General features: G+C 47.1%; 1 long non-coding RNA gene across 1 annotated transcript; it reads left to right on the forward strand.

Moving 5' to 3' along the window:
• The first annotated feature begins 6,161 nt into the window (after positions 1-6,161).
• LOC145528931 (uncharacterized) lies at positions 6,162-16,321 on the forward strand. The gene is made up of 2 exons (XR_014070798.1): positions 6,162-6,233; positions 13,484-16,321. It is a non-coding gene; the product is annotated as an uncharacterized LOC145528931 (long non-coding RNA).
• The last annotated feature ends 9,929 nt before the right edge of the window (positions 16,322-26,250 follow it).

Below are 26,250 nucleotides of genomic sequence, written 5' to 3' on the forward strand. Positions count from 1 at the left end.
AGAGGCTGTGGAGACCTGGGGGTGGGGGAGCAGCCACATTTGCTGGGTGCTGCTGTGCCCCAGGACAGGGTGGACTGAGCGCTTCACAGGCTTGTTCCAACCCCAACCCCATCAAGTACTCCCTGTCACACCACCTCCCCAACAAGGGAAGGGCACTGGGGCCTTGCGAGGGGAAATCACTGCCAGGGTCACAGACCATAGAGAGAGGCAGAGGCAGGCCTTGAACCCAGGCTATCTGACTCCTGACTTCATGGCCTTGCGGATGAAGCTCCCCCTGGGGTTCTGGGTCTTTCCTTTGCTGAGTCCTGTTCCCGATGGCTGGGAAGCTTGCTTCAGCTGGGCTTCAGCCTCAGGTTCTCTCTGCTACTCCAGCCATCCTTACAATCTTCACATGTGCACTGTACTCTGCAAAGAATTGTGCCATCACACACACTGTAAGTGGCTCCAAATCCCTAGAGAAAGCAGATTTGCTTTCTCCTTCATGGAATCTATAATCAAGTGTCGTCACCCCCACCCCTGGCAGAAATGGTCATAGGGGTATGAGAACAGTAGGTCTGCTTTGTCAAAAATCAACTTGCTAAGAATCATTTTGCCAAATAGCCTATTGGGCAAATTGACCAATTCACTCAAAGCTTGCTTCTTTTAACCACTTATACTACTAACATAATTTGTATTGAATAAAACAATTTTAAAGGGGAGAAAAAAAATATGGTTCCCTTTCCAAGGGGACCAATGGCTTTGCACAGCATCCCTGAGAAGCAAGTATCTTCAAGCCTAGTTTATAGATGTTGAAACTTAGTCCCAGAGAAATTAAATAACTTGCCTAGGTTTACAAAGCTGGGGTGTGGCTGAGACAATATTTCCTCCTAGATTTGATGGACTCCAAAGTCCAAGCTCTTCACCACTTTGGAATTGAACTCAAACACAGCCTAACCCAATTTCAGTAACTGGAATCATTCTAACATCTAATCTAATACAATTCAAGGGGTGATAATTAACCCCTACCTTTCCCAGCCCCTTCCAGGACCAGGCTATGAAGTCCTCTGTTCAAGGTTTAGTCCTGTCATTTTCTGAGTTAATCAGGCAACATTCATTCATTCATTTAACACAAACTCATAAGTACATATTGTGTTCCAGCAACCATGCCAGCACTTGGTTTTGGAGTGCCCACGAGTTGTGGTCCTTGCCGTGGAAGAGTTTGCTGTTTGGCAAGGAGAGAGATGAGCAAGGTGGGTAAGGAATCTGCCCCTTTTGTGGGTTGCAAAGTGCAGAAGCCACGTGTGTACCTTGGTGTATTCAGTACAGAGGAAAACCCTCTATTCTGAGCCTCACTATTCAGCAGTTTCCATGGATACTAGATCATAATAAGTAATCAGACTAAATCAGTGTCTATTTCAATCTTTGATGTCATTTGCTGCTAACATTTTATCCACTTACATTTATTTCAATCATTCATCCAACACAAACCAAATACCTGTAAGGCTCTGGACTTGAATGAATGCATTATTAATCATCATCATAACAACCATCAAAAAAAAATAACATCCATTGAGAATTTATTACATGCCAAACGCTCTTCTAAGCACATCACATGTATTCATTCATTCATCCCACAACAGTCTTTTGAGGAAGGTACCGTCATTATTCTCTGTACAGGATGATTAAAAGGAAACAGAGAAAGGATGAGGATTTTGTGTGCTAGGGGTAGTATTGGACAACTGTGAGTCGTCACTGGATCTCTGGTTCATCCAAATATGACCTGATCTGAGAGTTAAGACCCTTCCCCAGGGAAGGTCACCTCTTTCTTTCCCTGGTCCCTGACTCCAGCATCAGTCTTTCACAACTTCATGCCGTTTGTATAAGGCTCCACAAAAACATTCCCTGGTGGCTCAGTGGTAAAGAATCTTCCTGCAATGCAGGAGACTTGGGTTCAATCCCTGGATCAGGAAGATACCCTGGAGAAGGAAATGGCAACCCACTCAAGTATTCTTGCCTGGAAAATCCCACGGACAGAGGAGCCTGGTGGATTATAATCCGTAGAATCACACAGAGTGGACACGACTGAAGCGACTAACCAACAGCAACAGCAACCATAAAAACAAGCATGGGTCCATAGCCCTGGGCCTGCTGGCTGGCTCCAAAGCACAGGATTAAATGCTCGGGATTGAGGTATGTGGGTTTGGGGGACCCGCCCAGCAGCCCCAGGGCAGGTAGAGGTCTCTGAGAAACATTCAGGGTGGACCTGTGGCTCCTTTCCTTGCCAGCCTTGTCCCACCACACAGCACGCCCTTTCTCCCCTACACAGTTGTAGGGAAGGTAGGCACTGAGCTGGGTGAGAGGGTCGTAGGATGTGAGCAGGATGGCGTGCCAGGAAAGCCCACTTCTCGAAATCCAGATGTGATGGAAGTGAGCAGACAGAGCTGGCGGGTCCTCGCTGCTGAAATGGGCCCGGGCTCTTGCCATTTCCTCTAGTTTCTCTAGAGCCCTGGGCACAACGATGGCTTCCCTCCCCCATGCATCAGATCCAAAGGTCAGCTCCCCTTGGAACCTCCCCTGACTCTCCTGCCCTATTGACCTCAGACCTCGTCAACTATAAGATCGTGGACTCCCATGGGCCCCAAAGACCACCTTGATGGGAAAACCCAGACCAGCCCCAAAACAAGACTCCTTGTGCTCTCTGTGGCCCTGACCTTCCATCCCTGGCTCTTTCTGAGACCACTGGAGTCTTCTGCACTTTTCTGAGTCTTCTGCACTTTTCCAGGAACACGGCCTGGTCGTGTGATCACCCCTCCTGCCTAACCTTATCCTGGGGTCAGGTCGCCAGTGCAGGGGTGTTCCTGTGATGTCCCCGCCTGGAGAGCTGCCTTTGAGCTTTTTCCAGAACCACGGGATCAGAGGAACTTTGGATTCAGAGGGAGTCAGGGGTACCTTCTCTGAAGGACAAGACCTGGGACTTGCCTCTGGTCTCAGGCGCCTCCTCTGCAGAGTGGAGACTGAGCCTTGCTCTGGCAAGGATCAATGGCAACTCCCATTGTTGCTCTCAACTATGTGCTCTCTCACATACAATCTTCTGATCTGTCCATCCGCCTTGGCGAGTGTGTGGTTAATGGTGGTCTCAAGACTTGAACCTAGAGCATCTGCTCCCAAGGCTGGAACTCTTCTGCCTGGACCTCATGGATTCTCACCATAGAAGGCTCTTGGAGAAGCTGGAGGCTTCAAACACAGAGGTGGTGTCTTCTGACTCTCAGACATGCTGACCACAGGAGGTGCCCTAATAGACCTGTTTCTGGGTCCTCGTGTGTCCTATTCACAGCTTCCTGACTTCTGGGCAGCCTGTGTCCAAGCCAGCCTGAAACCTAGCCCAGGGCACCTGTGGCTGCCCACCATCTTGTCCCTATGCCCGAGCCAGTTGGCACCACCGTGCCGCTGTTTCTCCTGGTTGTTTTCATGTGGAAGAGTCACCTCCTTCCAAATTGGGAAAGGAGGTTAGAAGAAAATATCTCAGCAGCTGGCCCGAGCTGTGCTGACCACCATTGTTTGGCCAATGCAGGGCTGTTTGTGTTGGGTTTCCATATGGCTTCGTGATAGGCATGGCTTTTCCGTCAGCATCTATAGTGGCTGCTATTGGTGCCTTGAACTTTGTCACTGCGGCCCTGATTGGACCTCAGCAGCAGCACTGTCCCCAGTGAATTGGGGTTCACTTCCCCAGAAGCAGCCTTCCCTCTGTTGGGGGGAATGGCAGTCAGTGGGACCAAGACCCAGCCTCCCCCAACTCAGGACAGTTCCGAGGTGCACTTTACACAGGTCCTCAGAGAATCGCTGGTAGGATGGAGCCCAAGCCAATGACTGGCTATCGCCTGCACGTGGGTTGGTGTCCTTCCTGCCTTGTCTCTCTCTTTCTCACTCCCTCACTGTAGCCTCCCAGGCTCACTTCTCAAGTAAATTTCCTCTTCCCAAATCCTTATCTCAGGCTCTGCTTTAGGGAGAAGCCAAACTGAGACCAAAATGTGAGCCAGGCTGGCAGAGAGTATGTGTAGGAGGAGGGTGAAGCCCTGGCTTAGGAGCCAGGAGACCCAAGTTCCAATCCTGCATCTCTGTTTCGCCAGGACTTTGTGCAGTTAAAATAAGTGGATTGAACACATAGATGTATGAATGAGTGAAGGAATGATAGTAGATATTATTTTGCCTATTTTGTTGATCTGGAAACAGTGGTTGGCAGGTTTAGGGCTCACCAACCATTTCTGGATGTACACTATCATCTTCATATGATCCCAGGCCCCCTTTTTGAATTGTGTGACCATGTGACTTCCTTTGGCCAATGAAATGTGAGCAGAAGTGATAAGTTTTACTTCTGAATGAAAGCAGTTTGGGGCCAGCCTCCCTATTTTCTTCCCTGCCCCCATCAACCCTGCAGTTGAGTGTTGAGAAAGAAGTGCCCAATGATTAAAGCAGCTTGATTGCTGAGTCACTTCACAAGGGACAATGACCCCAGAGTTGTCCAGACTGGCAGTGGATTCTTGTGTATTAGGGAGAAATAAACTTCTGATGTTTTGAGCAGAGTTTTGGGGGATGCTTGCTATTGCAGCATAACCTGGCTCATCCTGACAGATACACAAACCAAACCCAAGGTGAACTGGTCTGGGAAACTGAAACCCAGGCATTTCTTCTCATCCAGGTAGCTGTTGTTCCTGATAAAGACCTCTACTCACTTCCTTATGTTTAGAAGCAGGGCAGTGTGGCCAAAAGGGAAGACATTCCTATCCTATTCCTTGTGGCCAATCTCAAGTGAGCTCCTTAAAAGCCCCTAGTCCACTATCTGGCCTCGAGTTACCCATTTCTCCAAAGAAGAGTTTGGATGAGCTCAGTCGTTCTGAAACTGCACTCTGTTGAGGCCCTGGCTGCACAGAAGTGTCGTGGGTCAGGGTTGGTGGACAGTGGCCATGCTTTGAACAAAGCACCTCCTCTGGTTTCTGTTTTGCCTTTGGAGGCTTTCACATTAGAGAGGATCCGCTGATAGCAGTTTGATAAATGCAGGCTGGAGGATCTGTGACTTCAAGATGAGGGCATTTGACCTGCAGACACCTGAATTCACCTATTCCATCCAACTCTGTACAAATGTGAAATTCTGGGGCCCACACCCCTGACTCTCAGTCACCCTCAGATCCCCAGTGAGAACAGTACAATAAGGACACTTCCTGTGGAAATGACCTGTGTGTCCAGGGTGTCTGAGCCACCAGATACCTGTGTGGCTCCTGCTATGTCAGCCAAACACAGAGCCTCCCCTTCACCTGCTAGCTTTACCCCTTCTCTGTGGGCAGGGTGAAGCGCATGGAACGGGGGGATGGCCTGGAGATCTGGTCTCTAATCCCAGCTCCATCACTTTCTCACTGTGCAGCTCTGCTTTCTTTTCTGTAAAAGAATAATAACAAAGAGTCAGCACTGTGCTAAGCAGGTGATGGGACATGGTCAAGAGGAGTGGACAAGGGAAGGTTGAGGGCTTTTGCCTGCAGGAGAAGTTGGAGAAGGGGTGAAAGCAAGCTTCAAAGCTCCGTGAGACTTTAACAGGAAGGTGGGTCAGACATTATTTTTCATCTTAGCAATTATCAGCACCAAACAATGTTTTCTATTTGTTTATCTAGACTGTCAGCTCCATGAGGACAGGTGGGGACCTCATGTGTCTTGTTCGCTGTCATGTCAAGAACAGAGGTGGTACACAGTAGGTGCTCACTAAATATTTATTGAATGATTAAATTTGTCCCATGTGGCTTCCAAGGGAGTCCATTGATTTCTCTCTGCCTCCCCCACTGCTGATAACTCTGTGTTCCTTCTTCCTCTGCCTTACACCCCCTTGAGTCAGCCACTTCCTCTCAGCTGGAGTCCAAGCCAGACTTCCTGTTGCTTGGACTGGCTTAGATGAATCTAATCAGGGCTGATGAAAAGTGCAGGGTTAATTAGCTGGGGAGGCTAAAGGTGGCTGGTTGTTGAGCTGAGCAGAGAAACAGAAGGAAATTATCCCCAGAAAGGGAAGAGTACACCCCACCCCATGTCACACCCTTCACTCAACACCAGGAGCTGTGAGCTGTTGGCCATGACAATGCTTATGTTGCACCAGTTGGAGGTGGGGGGGAGGGCAGGATAAATTGTGACTTCACATTGCAATTGCAAGATAAATTCAAAGTATGATGTGGAGACTAGGCTCTGGATGGGGGAAGCTGCCCTGTTTTGACCTAGAGGTAAGTGGGATTGAATTGATTCCACAACTGGGAAGAGGAAACTTCAAAGTCGAGACCATCTTGGGTTGTATTACTAGAAGCCTATCACCAAACACAGGGGAGGGGATATTTCACAGCGGGCCAGGCTGATTAAACTCTCACTTTGCTCCCCTCCTGAGAAACCCAGGACCCTTCAGCTGGGACTAAACAGACTTAGTGTGTCAGAGCTGAAAGCTTATGGAGTTCAACAGACGTGGAGTTTGGATTTTGTCTCCATCAAGTCAAAAACTTTCTGAGCTTCACTTTCTAAATGTAAATAATGTGCATAATAATACTCACCTCCTAGCGCAAAGATTAAGGGAGGTAATGTAAACAGTGTAGCCCAGTGCCTGGTACAGGCAGGTGCCCCACAAATATCAGTTCCGTTCCCCACCCCTCCACTCTGGGCCAGGCTTACTCTCCGCCCACACCCTGCCTGCACTTCTCTCCCTTTCTGTTGCCTAAAGTGGGTAATGCCATCTTTTTCCATCACCAGGGCTTCCCTTGGCTGCCAGCCCTACTCTGTCCCTGCCCAGGTTGTCCTACAGCTGCTGAGTAGTGGGGCTAACATTCTATTTCTGGCTCAGGACACTGGGCTCATAACCACTCTACAAACCAGCCTGTGGTAGGTTCAGCAACAGCACCTAGGAGGGAATGATGAGCTCTGGGGCATCCAGGAGGACTTCTTGGAGGAGGGGACTCCAGAGCAGAGATAAAGAATAAAGGGGAGTGTCGTTGACAGATGAGAGTGGGGAATTAAATTTCAGGTGGAGGGACTTCCTTGGTGGTCCAGCAGCTAAGACTCCAAGTTCTCAATTCAGTGGGCCCAGGTTCGATCCCTGGTCAGGGAACTAGATCCCACATGCTGCCACCAAGGGTTTGAATTCCACAACTAAAGATCCTACATGCCACAACTAAGACCTGATGCAGCCAAATAGATAAAAAATATTTTAAAAATAAATAGAGGCTTCCCTAGTGGCTCAATGGTAAAAAATATCCGCCTGCCAATTTAGGAGTGTGCTAAGTTGCTTCAGTCGTGTCTGAATCTTTGTGATCCAATGGACTGTCGCCTGCCAGGCTCCTATGTCCATGGGATTCTCCAGGCAACCCACTCCCCACTGGAGTGGGTTGCCATTCCCTTCTCCAGGGGATCTTCCTGACCCAGGGATCGAACCCACATCTTCTGTGTCTCCTGCATTGGCAGGTGGGTTCTTTACCACTAGCACCACCTGGGAAGCCCTGCCAACACAGGAGACATGGGTTCAATCCCTGATCTGGGAGGATCCCACATGCCACAGAGCAACTAAGTCCATGCATGCCACAACTATTTAAGCCTGTGCTCTCAAGCCCAGAAGTCACAACTACTGAAGCCCGAGTACCCTAGAGCCCACACTCTACAACAAGAAAAGCCACCACAATAAGAAACTCACACATCGCAACTAGAGAGTAGCCCCCGCTCAGTGCAACTAGAGAAAAGCCCATGCAGCAATGAAGACCCAGCACAGCCAAAAATAAACAAATAAATTTCAGGTGGAGTCCATAGCTCCGGCCAAGTGATGGAGGTAGAAGTAGGAGGTGGCAGAGTGTTGTGTGGCAGGGAGAGGGGAGAGGCAGGGAGGTAAGACTGTGAGCGGGCAGACCAGTTGGGAGATGGTTACGGTAATCCGGGAGAGAAGTGATGGCTTGGAGCAGGATGGAGGCAGTGGGACAGAGTGTGAACAGATCGGGTGGGGTGGAGATGGAGGGAGAGGGAGGAGGCGGGGAAGAAGTGAGGATTCAGACTCAGATGACCAGGTGGATGGTGCTGCCTGTTGCTGCAATCCAGAAGGCCTGGAGTAAATGAGGGCAGTGTTGGCCGTGGCGAGGGTAAGGGCCAGTGGCCCTGGGCTGGGTGGAGATGTCCAGAGGTACTGGACACAGGAGGTACTGATGCTAAGGGGGAGAGGTGGGGTGAGGCCGGGAGGATGGAGAGCAGAAGCTTGAGAACACGGAGATTTACAGAACAGGTGGGGACAGCTCATAGGTATGTTGGAGCCCTCTGCTCTCCTGACCTTAGAGAGGCACCTCTGACGCCAATGTGCCATCCTTTTCAGAGTCCAGAGAATGCTGACTGGAGATTCTGGTTCCCTGACCATTGGCCCACTCTCCACTCACACCCTTGCACTTATGGGAACCTGGACGTGTGTAAACCCCAATCCCACCATGCCTACGGCTAACTCTACTCCCTTCTTCCAAGTCACACCAGCTAATGATAAGTCCTCACTTACATTTTCTATTTGCGTAAACTCATTAGTTAATTTTCCATATTAAAAGATATTTATTTGACTGTGTTGGGTCTTAGTAGCAGCACGTGGAATCTTGTGGGATCTAGTTCCCTGGCCAGGGATCGAACCCAGGCCCCCTGCATTGGGGAACACAGAATTTTCCTCACTGAACCACCAGGGAAGTCCAAGTTTCTGTCTTTTGTAATGAAAGGATTCTCACTAATACATCTACCAAGGTTAGTGTCTCTTGGGTGCTATTCTTGAATCCTGATGTGAAAACTTTGTTTTAAAGAATTTTCCAGGATCACCCAGACATTTACAGTCCCTGGACTACAGCAGTTTCCCTAAGGAATTCTGTTAGTGTTTTTGTTGTTCAGTCACGAAGTCGTGTCCAACTCTTTGCAGCCCTATGGACTGTGGCATGCCAGACTCCTCTGTCTTCCACCATCTCCTGGAATTTGCTGAAGTTCATGTCCATTGAGTTGGTGACACTCTCTAACCATCTCATCCTCTGTTGCCCCTGCCTCCTTTTGCCTTCTATCTTTCCGAGCATGAGGGTCTTTTCCAATGAGTCGGCTCTTTGCATCAGGTGACCAAAGCATTGGAGATTCAGCTTCAGCATTAGTCCTTCCAAAGAATATTCAGGGTTGATTTCCTTTAGGATTGACTGATTTGTATTAGTCATTTATTACTGTGTAACTAATTGGCTCAACATGTAGTGGCTTCAAACAATAATAAACATTTATTGTCTCACAGGGTCTAAGGGTTAGGGATCCCAGAATAGTTCTGCCCCAGGGTCTCTCTTGAGGTTGCAGACAAGATGGCAACCAGGTTAGAAGACTTATCCAAAGACTTGACAGGAGCTGGAGGATCTGCTTCCAAGGGGGCTCCTTCACACAAATGGAAAATTGATGCTAGCTGTTGGCAGGAGGAGCTTCCCAGATGGCACTCATGGTAAAGAACCTGCTTGCCAATGCAGGAGACACAAGAGATGTGGGTTCAATCCCTGGGTCAGGGAGATTCCCTGAAGGAGGGCACAGCAACCCACTCCAATATTCTTGCCTGGAAAATCCCCATGGACAGAGGATCTTGATGGGCTACAGTCCATAGTCTTGCAAAGGGTCGGACACGACTGAAGCGACTTACCACACATGCACGCATGTTGGTGGGAGGCCTCAGTCCCTCAGTCCATAGGCTTCTCATAGAGCTGCTTGAATGTCCTCCTGACATGCATCTGGCTTCTAATTTTGACCTGGCCTCAGAAGCCATTCACTGTACCTTTTGCAATGTCCTATTGTTCGTACAGGTTGGCTTATTCAGCCTAGGGAGGTCTACACATGCAGGTGAGAATTACTGGGGGCCATTTTCAGGGGTATGTACTCCCTAATAGCTCAGTAGGTAAAGAATCTGCCTGCAATGCAGGAGACCCGGGTTTGATCCCTGGGTCAGGAAGTACCCTAGAGAAGGAAATGGCAACCTACTCCAGTACTCTTGCCTGGAGAATTCCATGGACAGAGGAGCCTGGCAGGCTACAGTCCATGGGATCGCTAAGAGTTGGACACAACTATGCGACTAACTTTTTCTTGAGGGGTACAGAACCAGGCCACCTGGTGGCTGTGACTAGGGCACCTTTCTAGCAGCCCTGCCATTCTGGAGAGAAAGACTGGCCCCACCTTACCCTGAGTGAGTGAATCTCATCCAGAAGAAAGGAGCACCATCTCTCCCACCCCTGCAGGTGGCTGCTCCACCCCCTACCCCAGAACCACAGCCAGTAGGACCCTGATAATAGTTTCAGGTCCAAGGTTAACACCATGGCAATGGGAGGGAAAGGTGGGGAAGGGACCATGGCTGGAGCTGGGGGCTCTGGGCAGTGTGGGTGGTGGGTGTTGGTTTAGTCACTAAGTCATATCCAACTTTTGCGACCCCATGGACTGTAGCGCACCAGGCTCCTCCGTCCATGGAATTTTTCCAGGCAAGAATGCTGGAGGGGGTAGTCATTTCCTTCTCCAGGAGATCTTCCCAACCCAGAAATCAAACCCATATCTCTTGAATCTCCTGCACTAACAGGTGGATTCTTTATCACTGAGCCACCAAGGATTCCCTGGGCAGTGTGAGATGGGGCTTATTACCTAGAAACAGTGCCTCAGAGGCTCCAGGTCCCCGGGGGTGGGGGTGGAGGCTACAATTTGCTCTGGCCTCCTCTCTGAGGCCCCCTCTCACAGGTTGCCTGGCAACCATTGTTCATTTAATCACCACTGACTTTGAAAATCAAAATCAATTTCCTTCATGACCTGAGTCAGAGAGGCCATATTAACCCCCAAGTTTGAATAGTCCCATTTTATTGCTCAAAGCTTTATGAACAAGGATGTACACAGAGCATTATTTATACGGGGAAAGTGTCTTAGGGGGTGACCCTAAATATCTGTCAGAGGGGATGAGACTCAGTCAAGGCCCTTTCTCAACACAGAATATTCTTCCCTTGAGAACAAACGCTGCTGGAGATCTAGGTGTGCTGACTAGTTTCACGATGTAACTGAAAAATAACAGGCAGTTCACAGAACAGAGTGTATGGTGCGCTGCTGTTATTGTTTCACACACACAAAAAAAGGTGTGTGTGGGCGTCCACATGGGCCTATCAATGAAAACATTCTGGAAGAATACACAGCAAGATGGTAACTGTGACTTTCCGGGGAACAGGACTGTAAAGAATTTAAATTTCCTTTCTATCTTTCTAGATTATCTGATTTAAAAAAATAAAACAAGCACTTTTTTACTTTTTCAAACTGCAAATAAAAAATAAATCTTATTTCTTTTTGACAGTGGAGAATTCCAACTCTGGGACTCAGGAGGCCTCAAAGGCGCAAGGGGGTTGAGATGCGTTGGTTAGCAAGTGCAGGGCCTGGGCAGGGCAGGCCGGCAGGAGGGGGAAGGAGATGGACGCACCCCACCAGGGTGATGAGACCCTTCCTGGTCGTGAGTTCCCCTCTCTGGTCTTCCGGTGGTCCAGGCTGAAGCTGGATGCTTGGGGGATGGGGCGGGGGGGTGGTCTCTGCAGTGGGAGGCTGAGCCAGATGCTTCTTGGGTTCCAGGAAGAGGGGAAGGTTGAACCAACTCACTGAGAAGGAGGTAGAGGCAGGGTGTGGACACCAGGCTGAGACCAGTGGGACCAGGGCTGGGGGCAGCAGAGGACCCACCTCCTTTGACTGCTTGTCCGCCTCATCCTTTCTCCAGGCTGGCATCCCCTCGGGTCCCTCTTAGCTTTGCAGTCGATGACCTTCTGGATGGTCTCATTCACACTTGTGCCTTCAATCCCCTCCTGGCCAGGGACCATGTCATCTTCTCCACACTGAGCCCACCCTCCAGGCTGCCCCTCCTCCTGAAAGCTATGCTTTATCATGTCATTCCCTTGCTCAAGGTCTTTCATGGGCTTCCTTGTGTCTGCCAAGAAGAGATGCAAGGCCCTTCAAGTCTGGCTCCAATCCAAGCCCTCCACATGTCTATGCTTGGGGTTCCTCCCTGTGTGTCTACAAAGCTACCTTTCCTTTGTATACATGACAAACTCCTATTTTTACTCTAAGACCCAGCCCAGAGGTCAACAACCTCCACCGTGAAGCCTTCTAGATACTCCAGGAATTCCAAACTTTTTTGCTTCTATAATCCTCTGTAACTTACTCTCCTTTGTCATGTGTTGTTTTCTCCCTCCAATAGAATACTAGCTACATTAGGGTAGAGGTTGGGAATTTTTGCCCCCTGCTGCATCTTTGGCGCCTAGAACAGGGCACAGTGCTTGGTAGTTTCCTTATAAGTGGGTATGAGTGAATAAATGATTTTATGAATCTTTGCCATTGTTGTTGTTCAGTTGCTAAGTTGTGTTTGACTCTTTGCAACCCCATGAACTGCAGCACGTCAGGCTTCCCTGTCCTGCAGTATCTCCCAGAGTTTGCTCAAACTTATGTCCATTGAGTCAGTGACACCATCCAACCATCTCATCCTCTGTTGTCCCCTTCTCCTCTTGCCTTCAATCTTGCCTTGCACTTCCCCTTACTTTTTAAATGAGGAAGCAGAAGCACAGAGAGGCTAATTAATAATCTTGGCCACCTGACTAGAGTATACATTCTAAATACCAAGTGCTACTATTCTGAGCCTCAGTGTTTCCATCTGTCAAATGGGGAAGATAAAAATACAGCTGCCCTCAAGTTGCTACGGGTTGTTTGAGGCGCATATGAAATGATGTTTGTGAGTGAGTGTTCTTTCAAACTGTGTTGACTATTATCATTTTCCCTCTTCTCTTAAGAATTAATGTCACAAGGGCAAGAACTGAAATGAAGACCTCAGAAATCAACTAGTCTAACCCATTATTTTCCAGGGAGAGAAGTTCCAGACTCCTGGTCACTTCTAGGCTCATGTTGAAAGACTCTGGACAAAAAAATTGGGGACTAACCTCTCAGATTGGTACCTCCCTGTGAGGACCAGTCTGCAGGCATCCATCCATCTTTCAGTTCTTTTCTCCTTCCACCCATCCTTTTATTCTTCCTTCCTTCCGTCCATCCTTCCAACCAACCATCATGCATCCTTCTATCCATCTACCCATCCATTCTTTCACTCTCCACATATTCATCCTTTCTTCTTACCATCTGTCAAATCTGTTAATCTTTCCACTCATCTATTTATCCTCCATCCCTTCATTCATCCATCTATCCACCCAAAGTGAAAAAACTGAAAGTGTTAGTCGTTCAGTCATGTCCGACTCCTTGAGATCCCAGGGACTATAGCCCACCAGGCTTCTCTGTCCACAGAATTCTCCAGACAAGAATACTGGAGTGGCTAGCCATTCCCTTCTCCAGGGGATCTTCCCAACCCAAGGATAGAATCTGAGTCTCCTGCATTGAAGGTGGATTCTTTACCATCTTAACCACCAGGGAAGCCATAAATCCAATCATCTCCTCAACTATTCATTCTTTCTTACAGTCATCCTTTTACTCAGATCATTTCCTGGGGCTCTGCTGTTGCTCTAACACTGGATAGAGATCAACAGACCATCTACTTGGAGCTGCTGATAGCCTTGAGAAAGGAGAAGTGTAATATGAGAGTGTGGGAAGGCACGCAGCAAGGCTCTTGGTGCATGTACGTGCTTAGAACTTGGAGCTCTCCCTATGATTCAGTCACTTGCTGGAGGTCCCACACTAGTTAGTGGGGGAACTGGCTCCAGAGCTCAACCGTAAGTATTCTTCTTACCCTACCTTGCTGCCTCTTTCCTGAAAGACTTCCCCGAACACTGTCAGCTCTGGGGAGAACATGCTAACTGGGGGGCCAGGACTTCACACAGTGAGAACACCATACTGGCCATCGTCGTGGTGATCTACAACACCAGAGACCTCTGTCCAGGGGACCAGCTAGGGGCAAGCAAACAGGCTGGGTGCCAGCAGGCAGGAGGCTGCAGGGAGAGGAACGGTTAATTCATTAGTCATGCAGGCAAGCGGAGCTTTGCACATTAAGCCCCTTCATCTCTGAGCAATTGCATCCATCAAGGCAAGAGAAAGCAATTTGGTTAAGTGGTGAATTTAATCACACTGCAGCCGTTCAGAAACCACTTAACGCCTTTGACATGCTCTTCTTACCTGGAAAGCACACGTCTTTAAACACATGGCTTTTGTACTCTCAGCTCGTGGTTTGTCGGATTATAAAAACTACAGAAAGTCGGAGCCGAAAGGCAGCTCCAGGAATGTCTTTCTGGTTCTACCCTTCCATTTTGAAAGGATGAGAGAGCAGAAACATGATGAATCCTATGTTTCTCATCTATTCCTCCCAACAATCCTCAGGGCCCAGATACACCTTCCTCTCACAGATGCTGAAACTGCCGCCCAGAGAGGTGAACCTCCCCGCCTGAGTTCAAACCCAAGAATGCTTTATTCCCAAGCCTTCACTTCCTGTTCATTGGAGTCATTTCTGCAAAACTGCATCTTCACGTATTATTTTTGCAATTGCAGTTTTTTCCATTATACTACTCAAGCTACTGAGCCTCTTCCATTTTATCTCCTAATCACTCTCTGTGATTTTCTCCCCTCTCTTCCCCCCAGCCACCAAGGCCTGCATAACTTTGTGCCAAAATCGTTGCCACCCCCACTCGCCCCTATGATCTCTCTCTTCCCAATCTTGATATCCTCTACGCTTCTGCTGCACTGCTCAGCTCTCAGGTTCACAGCATAGCACACCACCCTCATCCTGTCTCTCCCTGGCTCAGAATTTTTCCTTGGCCCCCACTACCTACAAGATGAGATCTAAGATACTGGTACAGAATGCTGTCCTGTCTTCCCTCCCACCCACTCACCATTTCTCAAACAAATCTCATTTTCAAGCCTCAGATTTAGCAAGCCTCTTCCTACCTCAGGGCCTTTGCACATGCTAGTCCCCCCCCACCCGGCCACCCAATTCAGCCTTTCTCGTCCCAACCCTCTCTGTTTTCTTTCCCTAACTGGCTTTGAGGCAGGAGATAGGTGGGTTCCAGGTTACAAACTGGCCTCCTGTTTGCATTTCGTGGGGCACTAAGAAGTGGGCTTCAGGCTGGATACTTATGACTGCTAACATTTCCTGGGAGAAGAGATAGGTAGGCTCCAGTTAAGGCATTTACAATCAGCCTTCTGTTTGCCCTCCGAAATGGAAGTAACTACAGAAACAGGGTAGGTAGCCAGTGTTTGTCTGTTGTAAACACCTTAAGGTAATAGTCATGGCAAGGACAAAGAGGGGCAAAACCCTGTTTGAGTAAAAGATCAAAAGATCTCTGCTCCCCCTTCTTTTGGGACAAGGCGGACACTACCCATGCGAGGAAAGGCTCCTCGTGGGTCAAAAGTCAAGGAATAACGCCAGGCCATAATGTTGCTGGCCAAAATCTTGGCATTTTCTGCTCACCAAAGCAGAATAGAAAAATACGGAGACAGAGTTTGGAGGAAATAGAAAGGTGCCTTTAATCCTCAGCCCAGGGAGGGGAGAGGATTGTGCCTCAAGAACTGTACCCCACTTCCATGAGGAGTCTAGGGGCTTATATAAGATGAGGGCTTGCAGTCAGGGCTCCGTGAGGAGGAACAAAGGGTCTTGCATTCTTCTTCCGCTTGCATTGTTGCAAAAACAGTCAAAGGCTGGCGTCAGGTAGCCCAGCAGTTGAGTCGGGCAGTTTGGTAGTCCTGCGGTCTTCTTTCTGTAAACAAAAAGAAAAGCTACAAGAGGTGGTCTGCAAAGAGAGTTCATTAAAGGTGAGCACCAGATACAGGGTGTAATTAACACAGAGTCAAAGGATAATAGGTGCAAAATGTAGCTTGTGCAGAGTTAGGGGGCAGAAAGGCAAACCTAGTTACAAACTACAGACTATGAACAGTTAAAATAAAAACTAGGAATGATCAGGCCTGCTCACTGTTCTCTTTGCTTTCTTTGTTCTCAGGAAAGGGAAAGAAAAAAAATTCGTTCCTCTTATTTCCTTTTCACTGCAACAATAATGAGTCTTGCTCCTCCCAGAAGCCTTCACTTCAAGATCCATTTTAGCTGAGGGTCCCAAGGTAGGTCAGGTGTGGGAAGAGAAGTCGGCCTACCTTTAGGCCTAAAAGAAAATTGGCCTAAAAGTAAACAAAGACCTGGAAGAACTGACACGTAAACGACTTAACCACCCGGTTACTGGGCTCCCCCTCACTAGGGGGGACACCCACACCCTTTCTCTCCTGGAGCGCATCTGCTTTGCTTCTATCTTACCTAAGCAAACCATTTCTCTGTGCACTCTCTCACTGGTTACGCTGTGTCTCTAATAATAAACTTTGTACCTGAATTTACAGTTTCTTCCTCCATGATAAATACATTCTTCAATGGGGGCAAAAATCCAGGGAAAAATTGATTCTAGCCTCTAGCCCTTGCTGGTCTGGTGGCTAGGATTCCTGGTTCTCATCCAGGCTACCAGGTTCGATTCCTGGGCAGGGAATTAAGATCTTGATTCATGCCATCACTCACTGCTGTCTCACCGGCATCAGCTACTTCTCACACCTTATGTCTTGGCTTCAGAGTCATCTGCTCACAGAGGCTGTCATAGGTCAGGTTCACAGAAAGCAAACCCTAAGACAGGAAGGCATGGGTGAGTGATTAACTAAGCAGTGCTGGAGTGGGGAAGGGAGACCAAATGGAGCTGGGGATACAGGCCGGGCAAGGGGAGACACTGAGCAAGTGTGTGATCTCAGGCCTGACCCCACGGGGGCCCCTGGAGAGTAAATTACAGCTTGGAGTTTTCCTTGACTCCAGGCAAGGGTTCTGGCTTTGTACTCCTACAGTCTGAGGCCGAGTCCCCTGAGGGAGGGACCTAAACCCCAGGTCCTTTCCACTCCAATAACCCAAGGGCACTTCCTTAAAGAAAGCTTGTGGAAGCCCTGAGAAGCAGCGTCCATGCACAGGGACGGGCCACAGACCAGCCGATGGGATCTGAGGTTATCTGGGCACAGTGTTTGCCCAAGAGGTTATCCTCAACTCCCATCCAGAAACAGGCCTTCCCTATTCATAGTCTCAGCCCATTCTTTGCTTCTTTCTTTCTTCTTTCCTTCCTTCCTTTCTCTCTCTCTCTTTCTTTTGTTCCTTCTTTTTAATTCCCTGGTGGCTCAGACAGTAAAGCGTCTGCCTGCAATAGCATCTGCCTGCAATGCGGGAGACCCGGGTTCAATCCCTGGTTTGGGAAGATACCCTGGAGCAGGAAATGGCAACCCACTCCAGTACTCTTGCTTGGAAAATTCCATGGATGGAGGAGCCTGGTAGGCTACAGTTCATGGGGTCGCAAAGAGTCAGACACGACTTCGTGACTTCACTTTCACTTTTAATAACCACTTGCATTTCTTTCTTTCTTCTTCTTTTTTTGGCCTTACTGTGTGGGTTACAGGATCTTAGTCCCCCACCCAGAGATGGAACCCAGGCCCCCTGCAGTGGAGGCACAGAGTCCTAACCACTGCACCACCAGGGAACTGCCTCCACTTGCATTTTCTTATCTTGTTTCTTTGCCTGTTTGTGGTCTCTCACCCCCTGAAGACTGTGAGGGCCTTGAGGGCACAGATTCTGTTTATTTTGTCCATCATTCTATCTCCAGTGCTCAGCATGTGCATGGGTGCGCATGTGAAGTCACTTCAGTCATGTCCAACTCTTTGCAACCCCATGGACCATAGCCCGCCAGGTTCATCTGTCCATGGGATTCTCCAGGCAAGAATACTGGAGTGGGTTGCCATGCCCTCCTCCAGGGATCTTCCTGACCCAGGGATTGAACCTGCCTCTCTTACATCTCCTGCATTGGCAGGTGGGTTCTTTACCATTAGTGCCAACTGGTAAGCTCCATTAGTGTTAAAAGGTGGTAATGGAATGAGTGAATGAATGAATGAACAGACACAGGCAATCAGTGATAAAGCTTGTGCCCAAATTCAGGACTCCACTCAAGAAAAAGAAAATCTGAGTGTACTAGTGGAGAGGAAAGAAACTGGCAAAGTTATTATTTTAAAAATGTTTTCATTGCAGATGTTCTTACGGATAAATTCTTCCGAACTATCAAAGAACAAAATCCCAAGGAATATGTACACTTGCTGGAAACATAGGGAAATAGAGAGCTACCCAATTTATTTTACAAGGCCAACATAACCCTAGGTGATATCTGAAGTAGACAAAGCAAAATCTATAGACTGGTCAAGAATATAGAGAAATACATTCACTTTTCCTCCCCTCTTTATAGTAGATTTTTTAGCTGATCATATTGATGTCTGGGGGGTTTCCCTGGTGCTCAGTGATAAAGAATCCACCTGCCATGCAGGAAAGCAAGTTTGATCCCTGGGTTGGGAAGATCCCCTGGAGGAGGAAATGGCAACCCACTCTAGTATTCTTGCCTGGGAAATCCCCTAGACAAGGAGTCTGGTGGACTACAGTCCATGGGGTCGCAAAATAGTCGGACACAACTTAGTGACTAAACAACAAAAACAACACTGATGTCTGGAATAAATGTCTACATTTCTCAGTAGTTAAAATTCAATTATACAGTAAAAGAATATTATGACACAACTGAGTAGGATTTATCTCAAGAACTGAAATCTATAAATAAAGTATATCAGTATTAAACACATACAAGAAAAAGCATACTGTACAGTTATTTTAGTAGATACTCCAAAAGCATTCAATAAAAATTTGTCTTTATTTTAAAAGCTAAAAATTAAAAGTATAAGGAGATTGTCTTAACACAATAAAGAATAAGCAGTTTAACTTACATGCCTGTATCACATTTTATGATGATAGACTAGAGTAATTCTCATTAAAATCAGGATTAAAATGAGGTGGTCTCTATCCCTGTATCAAGAATTATTCTTGTGAATTAGCAAAGACCTGAAAAATAACATCTTATACAAGAAAAATTTTTTTCTGTCAGATCAAAGAAATCTGGAGGTGGGAAATCCAAGGCAACTCCCTTGGGATTAGGGAACAAAATTTCTGCTATATTTTCCAGCATCTTGTGCTTGCCTTCCAGCCTTAGGTCTGCACGAGTCTCTTATTGCTGCTTTAACAAATTGCCACAAACTCAGAGGCTTAAATCAACACAAATTTATGACCTTGTAGTTCTGGAGGTTGGAAGTCCTAGCAGGTCTCACTGGGCACAAATCAATGTGTCAGCAGGGCTACATTCCCTCTGAAGCCTTTATGTGAGATCCCATATCCTTGCCTCTTTCAGCTCTAGAGGCATTTGGATCATAGTTGCATCATTCCAACTTGCCATCTTCACACTGCTCTTTCTCATTCTGACTCTCCTGCCTTCCTCTTTTCTTCATAAGGACCCTGGTGATTACGATTAAATCCATCTTGATAAGCCAGAATAACCTTCCCATCTCAAGATCTTTAACTTAATCATACCAGCAAAACTCTTTCTGCCATGTAACTAACAAATCCACAAGTTCTAAGGATTAGGACATGGACATCTTTAAGGGTCATTATTCTGTCTACCAAGTGGTCCAAGATGGCAGCCAGAGTCCCAGCCATCACATCAACATTTCCAGTCAACAGCAGATAGAAGGGAGCAGAAGACAGGGACTGTAAAGAAGTTACACACAACACTTATGCTGGCATCTCATTGATCAGAATTTAGACACATAGTCCCATGTAGCTGCAAAGAATGCTGAGAAGCAATGTATTCAGCTAAAAGTTAGGGTTCTATAATCAAATAGGAAGGAGAGAATGGAGGTTGGGGTAAGCAATTCGACAGGGTCTACTACAGTCACCGTTATTATTTGATAGTGTTTTGGAGGTTCTGACCAATGCCAAAAAACATAAACAGCAATAAGAGTTATAATTCTCAGAAAGGAATAGACACAGTAGCATTATCTGAAGAACATACAATTTAATTACTTAGAAAACCCAAGTTCAGTGAATCTCTGTGGGAATGGGAACTCCTTAGAAGGTTACTGCAGAATCTGTGGAGGATAAATGTCATTTAGGAATACTGAATGAGGGAAATTATTTAAAAAAATGTGAGTACTGAATGAATTGAATGAAATACCAGTAAAGTTCTATGTCTTTAAATTTTGGCATAATTACTTTAAAGTTAACATGGGAAAATAAATGTAAAAATATGGTTTAAAAGGTTAAAAAGAAAAATGAGTCTTACACAGTATGAAAATATAAAAGGACAAGAATTAAGACAATATTGTTCTAGTACATGGGACTAAGCAGATCAGTGGCCTGTACAGACATTACTGAAGTAACTCTAATGGATGGTCTGAAGCCATAAGGGACCCAAGGGAGACATTTGAACAGGGTAAAGAAGAAGGGAGTGCAGATTTAGGGCCTTAAAGGGCCATTAAACTTGGCGTCCTCTTGACCTGGGTTGAAATCCTATCACACTCTAGCTGAGGAAACTGGGATGTTATGCAATTTATCACAGACTTGATTTCCTCATCTGTATAAGTGAGCTAATCATATCTGATTGTTGGAAGATGACAAAAGCACTTTAAATGTTGAAAAATAAAAAAAAATGTTCGTGACAAACGACAAATATTTTGGAGTCAGGGTCTGAGTCTGTGAGGTTAAGAGGAGTCTGAGTTCTTGCTATCAGCAGGCAGTGGATTTTTCTGAAATGCTGCTGCTGCTGCTAAGTCGCCTCAGTCGTGTCTGACTCTGTGAGACCCTATGGACAGCAGCCCAGCAGGCTCCTCTGTCCACAGGATTCTCTAGGCAAAAATACTGGAGTGGGTTGCAGTCCTTACCTTTTAAACAGCAATTTAGTTCATTTACATTTATTGAGACTAGTGTTGGTTTAGATTTATAGATAATCCTTGATTTCCAGTGTTCTATTTACCTGGCTATTTCATCTTTTTTCTTTCCTTCATGTGTTTCATTGGATTGATCAAATTTTCTTTTTCCCTTTTGTTCTTCTACCGGTACAAAGTTATGCATCCTATTTTCCTTTCCTAGTGGTTACTCTTAAAGTTTTAACCCACTTGATTTAATAAAGTCTAAGGTTAGCCAGAATTTATCTTTTATTCCAAATAATAAAAAGACCTTCAAGTGTTTTCCCTCCAATTCTGCCCTACATGTTGTCTTAAGTTTCTTCATTGATCAGTATCTCTATTTTTTAGCTTCCTCAAATTAGTCATTTTTGTGACTGTTGTTTCCTACAGTGAATATTTGTTTAAATGTATCCAGGTTTCTCAACTGATTTCATCAAGATTCCTTTTTATAGCTTTCTCAATCTCTGTATCTCTCTCATTCTTAAATTGATGCTTGTATTTCCCCCAGCACTTCAAACTATTGTTAAAATAGCATTTCATTATCTTCTAGATTCCGTTGCTATGGTTGACAGTCTGTTGTTCCTTTGTAAGCAGTTTGTCTTTTCTCTTTGAGCTTCCAAGCTCTTTTCTTCTACTTTAGGGTCCCGAAGTTTCTCTGCAGTGTTTCCAGCTGTAGGATCATTTATTTTAACCCTGCTCAAGACTTGCGATGCTTCCTCAACTTAAGGATTTAGAGCTTTCCTCTGTGATGGAAAATTCTCAGCCACTATTTCTTCCATTAGAAGCAAGAGAGGATGACCTCTCCTCCATTGTCATCTTTTTCTAATGCAGGAGATATCCCCATTGTATAAAGATGAGCATCCTTCCTGCCCCCCAACCACCTTCCCCAGCTAACCCTCCTCAAGCAGGGTGAGGTCTCTCCAAGCCCAACCCCAACTGGTTGGTCAGCAGTACCTGAGAAGCCCAAATCCTGCGGCCAGGCTGCTCTGGGTTTAAGGGAGACTCCAGAAGCTGGAGTTAAGACCCTTTCTTCCAAGCTGCCTCAAGCCTCGCCTATGGGGTGGGCTTAGAAGGCCCCAGCCCCGACAGAGACTGGGGGAAGGGTTCCCCTGGAGGCGTGACAAGGGCCTCCTGAGCCCTGTTCCTTCTACACTAATGAAAACATCAGAACCCGCTAGCTGTGACCCTGAGTGAAGCAGAGGTTCTGCCACATAGACCGGTTCCTCTCGCTTTATTCAAGTCTGGGCTGGGCTCTCAGGCCTGTTTGCTGTCACTTCTGTTACCCCAATTTGTGCCCTCCTCCCCACCCACAGGAGCCCGCACCCAGGTGCTCCGAGCCTGCCTGGAAACCCCCAGGTTCCTTCAGACACTGGGATGGGGCCTCGACAGAGAAGCCCTCCCTCTGCTGCTGAAAGGGTGGGAGTTTGGGTGCAGGGGGAAGGGGGGGACCCAGTGTGGCCTGTGGAGCCAGGAGGAGAGCAGGCCCTGAGATAATCCTGCCTCCAGCAGAACATCAGCGCTACCTCCCAGGGGCCCGTTAGGTCTGCATCTCCAAGGGAGGAGGAGGTCGCTTTACAGGGGAAATACAGCTTCAACCCACAATAAAACTACAGCCCCCAGCCATGAATGCTCACAGGCTGTAAACACGAATAGACTAGTGTTTCCCAGACACTCAGACCTGAGAGGGAAAACAGTTTATGAGCCCGTTTTTGTCTTTAGAGATTATAAAGCTGTAGAGCATTTTCTATACACCGGACTCTGTGCTCAGAACGTTACCTTATTTAATCCTGTGATGTAGGGGTCTGCTATCTGCCTTACAGTACTCCTGGGGCTTCCCTGGTGGCTCAGATGGTGAAGAATCTGCCTGCAGTGCAGGAGAACTGGGTTCAGTCCCTGGGTCAGGAAGATTCCCTGGAGAAGAGCATGGCAACCCACTCCAGTATTCTTGCCTGGAGAATCCCATGGACAGAGGAGCCTGGTGGGCTACATTCCATGGGGTCGCAAGAGTTTTACATGACTGAGCGACTAACACACAGTACTCATGAGGAAAGCTCAGAGAGGTTGGACCACTTGCCCACGTTCACACAGGGGCTAAGTGGCAGTCAGGTTGTAGGACCGTTGGAGGATGAAAGGGAGGTCTTCCACACGATGGCAGAAGCAGGACTTGACCTTATCCCCTTCCTATCTGTGTTCTGTGGGTACTAAGGTCAATCCCATGGAGGCAGCTCTGCTTCATGCAGCTCAGCTTCACGCGATCCCCCTGCGCTGCAGGGTTTGTTAAACAGCAGCTCCCTCTAGTGCACTGAAAAATGACTGAGCTGATTATTAAAGGGGGATGGGGGGAGCGATAAACTGGGAGGTTGGGATTAATTTATACACACTCTTATATATAACACAGGGGCCAGATAGCTAATAAGAACTTGCTGTACAGCACAGAGACCTCTACTCAATACTCTGTAATGGCCTATATGGGAAAAGAATGTAAAACAATGTATATGTGTATATAACTGATTCACTTTGCTGTACAGCAGACTCTAGCACATTGTAAATCAACTGTACTCCAATAAAAACTAATTTTTAAAAAGAAGAGAGAAAAAAGCAACAGGAAGAAGGTGGGAAGCGAGAAGGAAGGGAAAAAGGAAAAAGAAGAAAAAAAAAAATGAAAGGGAAGAAACCTTTGGAACCTTCTGGAACTGTTTCTAGGACCTGTGACTTGTGCACGAGAAGACCCGCTGGTGCCCTCTTTGGGTTAGTTAAGGAAGGAGCAATACTCAGGGGTCTTGGGAATAAATGTTCCAGTAAATGTGACCAGGAAGCAGGTGGCTCTAAACACCACTGGGACATCTGCAAAGAGGCAGGCTTCCCGGCAGCCACTCCTGGGCACCGTGTTCAGGGTGCGACAGTGGCTGCACAGGGAGCTGGGATCACCTCGTACCAGGTGAATCAGCTGCCTTCAGGTCTCAGGCTGGAGGAGCCAGGGGCAAGCTCATCACTGCCAATCAGAGATGCACCCTGGAGGCCTTCTTACCCAAATGCTTCCAGAAAGTCAGCACCAAGGAGGAGCAGTGAGGCCAGAGGGGGGCCTGTCCCACCCCAAGTTGCTTACCCCCAGTGGGGTCTTCACCCCACCGTCCCAAAGTCTTTAGTCATTTCTAATGCTTTCCAAACTCCCTTTAAGAGAAATTCACATTGACCAAGAGAGGCACCTGAGAGACAGTCTTTCTCTGGAGTGTTAAAAAAAAAAACACTCTAACTATCAATTTTCTGGAAATATAGGGGAGAGAGGGATGTTAAATGACACTGTAAAATGTAATCATAAACATCCAAAATGCAAAATCTCAGCAGAACAAATGACCTAGTTTCTTCCACTAACAAATGTAAGGGGAAAAATGAGGAAGGGATAACAGAGAGACTTTTAAGAGATGTATCAACAAAATAGAGACATGAATGTATAAGCTTCTTTTGGGTCCTGATTTGAAAAAATGTAAGCTTCTTTCGGGTCCTGATTTGAACAAACCAACTATAGAAAAATAACATTTATCACTGACTTGATATGTTCATGGCATTAAGACATCATTGTTATTTTTAAAGTATGATATGATATTAGGATGATGCTGAAAACAAAAGGGCCTTATCTTCTGCAGACAAAAACTGAACTGCTCACAGAGGAAATTATATGACGTCTTGAATTCAATTGTGTACTAATCCAGGAGGAGGCTGTGGGTGAGACCAGAGATGATGACAATTGCCTGTGGATTCATTATCCTATTTCCTTAAACTTTTATGTGTTTAAATTTTCCCTTAAAATCACTACATGAAAGAAGGGGGACAATGTGATTCAGAAGAGTCAGATCATGAATACTTATTATTTTTTATGACTCCTCAAAAGAGAGATAACTGATTTAATAAAATCTGTATATAAAGTAGGGCTACCCAGGTGGCACTAGTAGTAAAGAACCCACCTGCCAATCAGGAGACACAAGAAACTAGGATTCGATCCCTGGGTTGGGAAGATCCCCTAGAGGAGGACATGGCAACTCACTCCAGTATTCTTGCTTGGAGAATCCCATGGACAGAGGAGCCTGGCAGGCTACAGTCCATGGGGTCACAAAGAGTCTGACACAACTGAAACAGCTTAGCACAGCACACATACAACACATATACAAAGTAACATTTGCAAGTGATGAGGTACCCTGGAGAGGTGCTGACACTGGCACCTGGCTGGCACCTGGCTGATGTCTCCGAGTCCATAAGCTTGGCATTCACCCTCTTCCCGGAAGAGGAAAGGGCTCAGCTGGGTTAAGGGCTTGTCCATCTTGGGCAAGGGCAGCCTGGTGCTGGTCAGGGTTCACTCCCTGCTGCACGCCCTGGGGGGCTTTCCATTGCGCACAATTCTTCCTCCCAGGACAAAGAGCAGCCTGGGTTTCCAGGAACCATTGATCAATAGCAACCCTGGGGGCTGCTGATGCTTAGCAGGTGGCCTCTCGGAAACAGAGCCCAGCCTGGCGGAGGGTCAGGTCCAACAGGAAATGTCAAACCCAAACAGGAATCACATTCGTCCTCCCCAGAGTTTAGAAGGATGGATGGAGTGTCCTCGCTCCGATCAGACAACTGCACTATTTCAAAACCCTGGCCAAAGGCTAATCCAGGGATAGGGTGCTGGGAGGAGCTAGAGGTGGCAGGTCTACCCTTTCTCCAGGCCAGAGGCTGCTTGTGAAAGATCATGTCTGACTCCTAAAGCATTCATATAAACCCATGAGAGAGAGAGGACACCCCTAGGCATAGAGACACCACCACGCAGTGGATGAAAGGAAACGGACAAATGAACAACTCACGCCAGAAGAAATGTGCAGCGTCACCAGAAATCAAATTCATGAAAATTACTACAGGAGACTAGTTGGACCTGTCATGCTGGCAAAAGTATTAAACATGTATAATATGTGCTTCCCTGCTGGTCCAGTGGTTAGGAATCTGCCTGCCAGTGTGCAGGACATGGGCTTGATCCCTGGTCTGGGAAGATCCACTGTGCCTTGGGGCAACTAAGCCTTTGAGCCACAACACTGAGCCCACATTCTAGAGCCCATGCTCTACAGCAAGAGAAGCCACCTCGGTGAGAAGCCCTTGCACGGCAACAAAAAGTAGCCCCTGCTTACAGCAACCAAAAAATTATATACAGAAAAGAATGAATTGACTGATTTTTTGTAAATGTATAGTGCTCCAGATAACAGGTGACCAGAGATGTGACAACTAAACCCAATGTATAATCAATCCTGCATTTGGATCGATCCTGGATGGGAGGGATGTTACTAGAATAATTGGTAAATTTTGAATATGGATTATGGGTTAGAAATGGCTCAGATGGTAAAGAATCTGCCTGCAACGTGGGAGACCTGGGTTCTGTCTTTGTGTTGGGGAGATTCCCTGGCGGAGGGCATGGCAACCCACTGCAGTGTTCTTGCCTGCAGA

The sequence above is a fragment of the Giraffa tippelskirchi genome, chromosome 12, assembly GCF_054371585.1.
Source record: "Giraffa tippelskirchi isolate mGirTip1 chromosome 12, T2T-mGirTip1v1.2.pri, whole genome shotgun sequence".
In the NCBI taxonomy this organism is placed as follows: Eukaryota; Metazoa; Chordata; class Mammalia; order Artiodactyla; family Giraffidae; genus Giraffa; species Giraffa tippelskirchi.